This window comes from Corvus hawaiiensis, chromosome 30 (assembly GCF_020740725.1).
Source record: "Corvus hawaiiensis isolate bCorHaw1 chromosome 30, bCorHaw1.pri.cur, whole genome shotgun sequence".
Lineage (NCBI taxonomy): Eukaryota > Metazoa > Chordata > Aves > Passeriformes > Corvidae > Corvus > Corvus hawaiiensis.
In genome coordinates this window covers 17951047-17961013 of record NC_063242.1, presented here as the reverse complement: position 1 = coordinate 17961013, position 9967 = coordinate 17951047, and the positions used below count along the sequence as shown (strand labels likewise).

Sequence of the window (9967 nt, the reverse complement as noted above, 5' to 3'; positions counted from 1 at the left end):
TTATAAATTTTCCACAGTTAATTTGAAACTAAACCATTCACCCATTTTTCTAAGTCTTCTGAGTTACATCTCCTTTGAGAATCACAGTATCACAGAATATTCTGAGTTGGAAGGGATCCATAAGGACTGTCGAGTCCAACAAGTTAGTAGCCCATATGGGCATCAAATATACAACCTTAGTGTTATGAACACCATGCTCTAATCAAGTGAGCTCATCTCAGATTATTCATGATGGATAAGGAGTAACATACATAAATAATAAATTGCATAATGCACATTGCATAGTGGAATGCAGTAGCCTATGCACTCATACAATAAATTTTATGAGTAGCTTGGTTCGGTATTTATAGAAAATCGTAGTGGTTCTTCAAAATTGTTGAATCAATATTTCAAGAATAGAAATTTACAAAAGTGCTCAGAGTGATCTTTTGTACTAGAATATTTAATAATATACTTTGGAAGTATATATTCAATTTCACATGAAAACCACAAGTCAGTTTATGTATTATACCTCAGAACAGCCTCTGGTATCATTTAGATGTCTCATAAAACCTTATTCAAAAGCCAGGAGGATTTTCCACTTGTCTTTTCTGGGTTATATTCATCAACAGATAAATCCTACAGCCTGTAAAGCGGTCTTACTGACCTCAGTGGAGCTGCTCATGAGAGAAAATGCTGTTGGGAAGAGGGAGGAGGAAGGGAAGAGAATACCCTTTAATAAAAATGAACATGGAAGGTATTGAGGTTAAGTTACACCCTTCTCCTTCTCATTGCAACAGACACTTTTGCCTTCAAATACCCCATTACATGTATCAAATGCTTGTTCTAAAGAGCTAAATGGCAGACAAGGGCATAGAAGAGAGGGGGCCTTTGGCCTCTTTAAATGTGGAGTTAAAAAAAAGCCAGTTGCTAGGCTGGGCACTCTAATACCGGGTTCCAGGGCCTAGAAGGAGGGGAAACAAGTTAGCCTCCTGTCTGTCTGTAGTGGCTCTATTTTTAAGCACAGCTTTTGGGCATTAGGCTGCAGGCCACCATTCCCAACATCTGATTATTCCTTAAGGCTCCTTTCCTGCACTTTGCGGTTTGAGGAAGTACTGTGACGACCACCCTGACACTGATTTCAGGTGGGAAATCTGATTCAGAAGTCTGTGCAGGTCTGTTGGTCTGCTACACCACTGGTAATCCTGAAAGCAGGGTTTCCTCCATTTCTGTGATTTGCTTAAGTCATGGGAGTTCTCCTGTCAGTCCGAATAAAGCAATTAATATTACTTAATGTTGTTTTGCACGCTTTTGTGCCTTACAAGTTGCAATTATAAATTATAAATTGAATTACATACTTAAAAGAGTGTATCATTTAATATGACAGATACTTTCAATTATAAGCCCTTGTTTCGGTATGAGTTTCTTCCAGCAAACAATAATTGATGAGGGCAAAAATATTTGTCAGGAGATTTGTAAAGGTATGTCTAGTTTCTTTTAAAAATTCCCCAAATTTCAAGCTGAAAAAACATTGATAGAGAAAAAGTCTGGTGGTTTGGGTTTTTAGGGTTTTTTTAAACAGTGTGCTAAATTTCTAAATACATGAGGGTTTTTTCTCCTTCCTTTTTAATGGAAACTTATATTCTCAAGCATTCTGACTAGCTCTAACTTCCAAGTGGAAAATCCAGTTACATTACATGTTACAGGCAATTACATTCCTAAAAGGAGATCCTACACTAGAAGCAGAGCAGTCCAAGGGCAAGTCTGCTCTTTAGTGTGACATTAGAGGATGGATGAAGAAAGACACTAACCAAAACTCTGTTACATGCTGCGGGCCTGCCCGGAAATGAAGGGAATCGATGACTGCAGGCTGCGCACAGCGCTGCTCCACTCTGGAGCAATAACCAACATTGGACAAGCCCAAACAATAAGTCAGCGAAGAGTAAAGCCTCAGACTTGCTATGTTTGCCCAAACCAATTCACGATGGTTCTTGAAGCTTCTGTCCTGGAAATATTGCAGTTCAAGGAAGCTCTTGTTTCTGTGCACATTGTTGTATTTCACAGACGTTTCTCAGCACTTTGTCAGTCTTTTGGTTTCTCCTTGCACGCAGGGTGCTTATAAACTGTGAATGTTTACAGGTTGTTTCGGTTAGTCTGTTGCTTCAAGGAGAAGTTTAATCAGATTTTCCTTCTCTTTTCAAAGCGGATCATTTCTCTCTGGGATGCTCTTCTCTTGGGGATGGGACACGCAACGGCGAGCTCCCCTCAAGCGTTTCCTGGAGGCTGCTCCCTTTTTTTCCTATGTGTCCGCCTCCCCAGTCTGTCTGCCAGCCTTTCACTATTTCCATGGATTGCAGGAGACATCTTGTGGTCATGAAGTAAAATCACGGAGCATGCAGAGTGAAGTCTGTGAGGGCTGAGTAGTGATAGACTTCCGCTGCGTCCCAAGCGTTTCGTTTTCGTTTCCCTGATAGGGAAAAAGGGAAGTTGGAGTCGTCCATCTGTCTGAAGGGGCCTTTTGAACTAGGGCAGGCTGGCTGAGCTAGGACAGAACGAAGATTTGAGGCTGTGGAGGTGACATATGGGACACTGTCAGCCTTGTAGGTGAGTGACCTATGAAATCTGCTGCAGCTTGCTGAGGCAGAGGTTTCTTAGCTGAGGCCTTGCTAGCAGCGTGTCTCCTTGCTTGCAGCCACCTCTCTCCTGGAAGGAACGCTAATGCAGTTTGCTGCAGAGCATGGGAAATGAGGAAAAGCACAACAAACAAGAGTGCATTTGTATTTAACTTCAGCAAAGTAATATTTCTGTGACACCATGGAAATGGACATCATTCAGTCACCTAAACCTCACGTATGACAGTCTGTGGAATTTGGATGCTCTCAGCATTCTTACCAGATCAATGCAGAGGGAGAGTTCCGTTGAGGTAGCCTGTTATTTGAAGGTGTCTGTTCAGAGAAAAAAAAGTGGATTAAAAAAAGTGTAAAGAAAAGCAAGAAGGAAAATAAGAACACAACAGGGAAGCAGAAAGAGAAGGCAAAATGTTTTTATGATTAGTAACAGGCATCTGTCTCTGATGATAATTACAATTATTGGGCAATTATGTAACAGCATTTCTCAGCTGGCCTGGACTTTTACTGTGGTTGGTGCCATGCCCCTACATTTGGAAAATGACAGTACATGCCTCAAAGAGAGCCTCAGCTATGACACAAGATAGAGAAGATGAAGGAGAAAAATTTGTGGATTGTGAAAGGGTGATGGAAGACATGATAACTACCAGTAATAAAAGGATGGGGGCAGTTCTAAACTTACCACCATACCATGCTGTGCTATTAAAAACCTTGTGAGAGAGCAGAGCAATAATGAGTAATGAGCAGCAGCAAAAGGTAACTCCTAGAAGATGCATAACAAAAACTGACTCAGAAATCATTCAGTAGAACTTATGTCAAGCCAAGCAATCTGGTATTGAGACCGTATAGCAATCATTTGTCCCCAAGCTGCTATTATCCATGGTGAGGAAATGATACTTGCAAGTGTGCAGTGAAAAAGAACATGATCTTTCAGACCCCATGGAGTCACAGTTTATTAGTAGAGACTTGCAGAAGATGGAAATTCTATCTGGCAAAAGACTGCCCACTCATCCTCATTAGCTATGGCACCAGTAACTCCACAAGTTCTATGCAGAAGAGTATTTCATAAAGGATTAGTGTCAAGTCAACCTGCATACTTCATTTTGTGATGTGAAAATTCAATATTTTATAATAAAATATAAAATTAAATGAACAGTCATTTTGGGGGAGAAAAATAAAAGAAAAAGCAAAAAGCACTTCAGAATGTTTCTACAAGTGACAAAAGAACATTTTACAAAATTTTCACAACTCCTCTCCCTTTTCTTTCCCCTTTGTTGAATGAAATTACTGAGAAAATTATGCTAGTTTGCAAATGTGTCAATGATAAAGAATGTGAATTCTCTGTTCTAACACTGTTTTCCTAACAAGCTCAATTAACCAGTTCACTTGTCTTTCAGAGGTAAATTTTGTCCCCTTCCTTGAAAATTCTGTACAATTAATGCTTGGCCCAGTTGTAACAGCCCTGCACACGCTGCCTCAAAATAGAGCAGCACTTCTGCTACCAAATGCCAGCCCCATTGTGGGGGCCCGTGCATCTCGGGCAAGATGTCCTCTTGGAGGAAGACTGGGGAAATGGCACAAACACAGTCTGGTCCTTCTAATCTCCTTGGAGCTTGTTGTGGCCCTATGTGCAGTGTACACCTGCCCTAACTTATATCATAGAATCACAGAACCATGGAACAGCCCAGGTTGGAGGGGACCTCGAAAGTTCATCTGGCCCAACTTTTCATCTTTCCCAACTTTTTGGGAAAGAGAGCCTCGAAGAAATCATGTAGCAACCTGACCAGTCTCAAATTGAAAACCTTATGTGATGGGGACCATTTTCCTGGTAAGGTTGTTCCACTGAGTTAATATTCTCACTGTGAAAAATTTCTTTCTTATATCAAGGTGAAATGTCTCCTAGTACAACTTGTACCCATTGCCTCTTGTCTTTTCTGTGTGTCTCCTTGTGAAGAAGGAGCCTCTGCCCTCCTTGTATCTGCCCTCTAAGCACTGGAATAGTGTGATGAGGTCCCAGTAAGCCTTCTCTTCTCCATGGATGGAAGATCTACCTCCTTCAGTCTTTCCTCATGGGGGAGGTTCTCCAGCCCTTTGACCATCTTTGCAGCCTTCATTTGAACCCTCTCCAGTCTGTTTCTGTCTTTCTTGAATTGTAGTAACCAGAATTGGACACAACATTCCAGATGCAACCTCACCAACCCTGAGTGGAATGATCACATCTCCAGCCTGCCAGTAATGCTCCTGTGGCTGCAGCCCAGGATCCAGTTTGACTTTGTTGCTGCAGCTGTGCTCTGCTGACTCATGTTCAGCTTCTGTTGTGTACCAGGACCCTCAGGTACTTTTCAGCAAGGCTGCTCCCCAGCCACACAGATCCTAACCTGTACTGGGCTCTTCAGTAATTTTTAATCTCTACTGCATTTGCCTTTCTTGGCTGCTGAAATAGCTGGGAATGGCTGACATAAGAGAAACACCTGTACAACCCAAAATCTGTCTCCTCTGAACTGTTCCTTGTGCTAGGGTCTCCAGGAGAGGACAGGATATGGCCTGAGGGCTTTTCATTAGTTTTGTTCCTTGTGCCTCTTGGCCATGATCTTTTTTCTAGCCAGCACTGACATTGAAATGGCTGGCCTAATACATCTGAAAAATGTTATTCAACCCTCATCCTTACCTACACTACAGTGGGTAGATCCAGATCAACTCTGGGCTTTCCAAGGACTCTTCACAAATTGCAAGCAGGGAATTCCTGTGTCTCAGAGATGCCTGTATGTGCTCCAGGGTGGCAGACTTGTCAGCATAGAGCAGGCACCATGTACTGCTCTGATGTAATAATTGAGATGCAGTACTTTGCCATTTGTATAGCTGGCTAGTTCAGAACTAACATTATAAGATACAATATTGAATGAATTTTGCTTATAAACAGGTATTACTGACAAAGTACTATCTGAGAATGCTAAGCCTGATCAAACAATTAGCTTATCTCTTTGTCTTGCGTGATAAGGTAAGTGTAACCACCATCAGTGTGGAATGCTTGGACATACCACACTCTGGTATTTCACATCTGCCTCACTTGCAAAGCTGTAGTTTAAGTTAAACCTGCTTGTCAATAAGCACTGAGCAGGTACCCTTTTGCAGTACCCAGCTTTTGCAGTACTCATCCTCCAAACTCCACCATGGACTCTGGTTATGTTTAAGGGACAAGCCAGTAATGTTAGTATGTAGATGAAGCATATGGCTGTCATCCAAAGAGTGCAATTTTGAATTGCCCTGTATACCAGTGTCACAGCAAAAGGATGACATGGGCAGAAGTTCTCATTTATTAAGTGTTGAATTTTGAAATTCTAGTCCCACAAGATTTTGGTGTGGCAGGAGGGGAGGGAGAGGACAGAAACCTTGAAGTCCAATCCAGAATAGAGACTTGATTAGGCACAACTCCTAATTAAAGTGTGAAACTCGTTTCACACAGCTGATGCAAGTCAAAGGTATAAAACTGTTCAAAATGCAATTAGACACATTCATAGGGAAAAGTCAAACAAGGACAGAACATCAGACTGAGGATACACTTAATATCTCAGTAATTCCTTAAGCCACAAACATCCAGAAGCTGTAAGTGCTTGGGGAAAAAGTGTCAATATAGGCATGTGCTGTTCTTGTGGTCTTTCCTAAGCATCTATTAGCAGCTGCTGTTGGAGGTAGGCAAGCAGTTTTGATGGACCACTGGTCTGAGACAATACAACAGTTTTTATGCTTTTACACCTCCGACTCTGCTCACTACAATTCCTAGGTCCTGCAGACACTTCCATTCGAGTGTCCTGCATTGCAAAAAGCCACCTCAAATGTGGGGCTCTATGCTTCCTCAACCAAGTATTCTAAGCAGAGCAGTTTTCATAAAAGATAAAACAAAAAACCCACAGAAAGTTATAGCATCTATAAGGTCTTGTGCATTTCCTCCTGTGTCTGTACAAGCAAACGCCGGAGTGCTCCTAGAAAATCAGAGCAGGGTATCAAACTTACATCTCAGCAAACTGCTACTCATGTCTGCTATTGTTTCTGCAACAAATTCCTCTCACCAGAACTTTGGCTTAGAGTAGGGGAAAGCCTAGATTTTGTCAGCTGCCACTTTCTGTTGATGATTCCTTGAACACTTTAATTGGAAACACACCTGATAGTTCCTTCCAAACACGTGGTGAACAGCTGTCACATGAGCACAGTAAATTTCTGCACCGTAGTTTTCTCACAAGGGACCCATGGCTAATATAGCAAAAATACTGCTACAACTGTAGGCCTTGGGCCATGTAGATTGTACTAATATTGGTGAAAATTAGTTTTATGGGCTTATGTCTAATAATACCAACAAAACAGTGAATCCAAAAATGGGATAAATGCTAAATACAAACTCTGCAAAGTAACAGCAATATGGTATGTGTTATGTGTGCATGGAAAAGAAGCCAGCTGATTATTGGTATTGTGCCTGAAAAAGAGGCTGTTGAGGGACTAATTTCTGGTAACATTAATCATATCTTAAGTATATTTGACCCCCACAGATCAATTGCTGTTTTCAGGAACTGAATGCCACATGACATAAAAGCATTCCCAAAGGAAATCTATTCTTCTCTACCCAAATGTCATTATCTAAAAGTGGATAAAGATTATTTGCATAGAGAATGTGAAAAAGATATTTTTCAGCTATTACAATGCCTCTGGGATTAGCACTTTCAGAAGAGATAATTCCTTCTTCCTTTTATTATTTCTTTTTAAATGGAAGAATAAGTCAAATTCTCATTCTGAATTTTATTTTGTTTTTATTTTCCTGCAGGTAACCACTGGCAAAACCTCCTCCTTTCCACAATTTTATTTGAATGCAAGGTATCGAAGACAATCTTTCTTTTAGCAGTGGCAGGAGCAAAACATAGTTTTGTTCCTTTGTTTTCCATTTCTTTGAACTACCAGAGGCTCATACTGCAGAAGACACAGGTGGTTAGATGCTATGTAAGAAATATGGATAAGATACTGTTCATAACTCTACAGAGCAAAAATACCTTGCTCCTAGCAGTAGTAGAAATAGGAATCATAGAAATCTAATGTGTTAAGGATTTAAATAAATCTTCTAATCTAATTCTTTGGTGAAAGGCATCAAGTGTATCTAGGCCACTGGCAAAGATGTTTGTCAAATAATTTGTAAATGCCTTGAATGAAGGGGGTCTCTCAGAATTTCTCTACCCCTCGGTCCTGAGGCTGATTGGCTTTACAATGAGAAAATTCACCACATATCTAACATTGTTAACATTTGCTGAAAACCAAAATTATTTCTTTTTGTCCTACTTCTAGCTGGTCAACAGCACTCTTGTTTCACCAAACAGTAGTTCATAGCTTGTCCCACACTACTCTTGCAAATCCTAGAATGGTTTGGTTTGGAAGGGACCTTAAAAATCATCTAGTTCCAAATTCTGGCCATGGCCAGGGTTATCTTCCAACAGACCAGATCGCTCAGAGCCCCATCCAGACTGGCCTTGAACACTTCCAGGGATGGAGCATCCACAATTTCTCTGTCAACTCATTCCAGTGCCTCACCACCCTCACAATAAACAATTTTTTCCTAATATCAAAATCTAAACATACTCTCTTTCAGTTTAAAGCCATTCCCCCTTGTTTTATCACCACATGACCTTGTAACAAGTCCCTCTCCATCTCTCTTGTAGTCCCTACTGAAAGGCCACAAAAAGGTCTCTCCAGAGCCTTCTCTTCTCCGAGTGGAATGATTCCAATTCTCTCAGACTTTCCTCATAGGAGAGGTGTTCCACCCTTCTCAATAAAGCCAGAAATATGGCTCTGCAGTCACTTCACATCAACACACTGACACTACCACGGTGCCACCAGCACCATGAAAGTTTTTCCAGCCAGGACACACTTCAGCCCTTGCAGAAGCACCTGTGGGGACCAGAGAAAACTCCCTGAACTCCATCGCTGCTTCTCATTCCTGATGTGGCCTCAAGATCCCTGTGTGTTTTAATCAAAACGATTGTTAAAGAGTATTTGCAAAAAAATCCAGGAAAAGCTCAAAATGAACTTGTTCAAGGGGGTCTGAAAAGGGTGGAAGAAGCAGGACTGGGCTTGGAGGGGCTCCAGCTGCAGCAGATGTTGAGCTGCTGCTGGGGCATGCTGTTGAAGTGGCAGCACAGGGATGCCTCAAAAGCATATATCTAGAGTTGTATTGCAGCTTTCCTCAAGGAAAACTGTTGGAAAATCCAGTGGGATTTTTGCATGTTGGAAAATCCAGCTCATCTGACTGGAGCTGTACAATTTATCTCTCATCCCATCAGGGCACTGCCGGTCCCTGGGGACCATGGGAGCTCCCTGCTGGGTCTGTCAGGGCAGGTTCTGGCAGCTGGGGCTCATCCCACACCACAGCTGGGAGCATTGGGCTCCTCCCTGGGGCTGGGGACAGGCCAAGATGTGGACCTGCAGGTGGAGGCAGGGAACCTGGGTGCTGGAGACTGGCACTGCTGTGGTGTTGGGGCAGGGGGCTGATGGCCCTGGCAGGTTGACATGAAGTTCTGGGCTGTAGGCAGGGTACTGGGAGTTCTGGAGGGGGTGGACAGGGACAGGTAGGGCTGGCAGTGCCTCAGGGCTATGACACTACTTGAATTTTCATTTCATGCTTTCCCTCCTCTGCCTCCTTCTCAATTAGTTGCACTTATGGCACTAAAATCTGGTGGATATGAGGTGCTGATGATAATTCTTTTGAGACTAACCAGTTCAATACGATCCCTTGGCATGAATGCCATGACTGGTGCACTCTTTTTATCTGTGTTTTGCAAGATAGAGTTGATTTCCATAGAGTAGATACTTGGTCCCTCACGGTGCACAGTTATCAATGAATCAATCCAACTTTGAAAAACACAAGCATCACTTGTTCAAAAATTTTTTCTAAGTGTCACTAGATATGTAAAGCTGAAAAGTGTCATGCTGATAAAATATCTTTATTAGCATATTTTGTCTGAAATGGGTCATGTCCCAGCAGCATGCAAAGTGCCAGAGCAGCAATTGCAAGGGCTCAACAGCATAAGTTCTGTGCACACCTGAAGACTTGACACTTGCCTTCTTCTCTAAGTTTTCTGTGTGCTACCCAGATGTTGTCACCTCTCCATGTCTCTGCATGAAGAACTGCTGAAATTAATGTCAAACGAGGAGTTCTTCAGATAGTAAGGAATGAATTCCATCATATTTCTCTTTATTGCCTGGATAAGTTTTAGGTTGTGTCAGATTTCCTTCAAGGTTTTGCTAGAATCTTTGCGGCAAGCTTTGACAAAGAGACAAGTTTATGTTCCTGAATATCTTCAAACCAAACTTAGAGCCTTACCTGT

The 9967-nt window shown here is 41.9% G+C and overlaps 1 long non-coding RNA gene across 1 annotated transcript; it reads left to right on the top strand.

Moving 5' to 3' along the window:
* The first annotated feature begins 2365 nt into the window (after window positions 1-2365).
* LOC125318442 lies at window positions 2366-8131 on the top strand. The gene is made up of 3 exons (XR_007200358.1): window positions 2366-2583; window positions 2672-4941; window positions 7420-8131. It is a non-coding gene; the product is annotated as an uncharacterized LOC125318442 (long non-coding RNA).
* Window positions 8132-9967: the final 1836 nt, after the last annotated feature.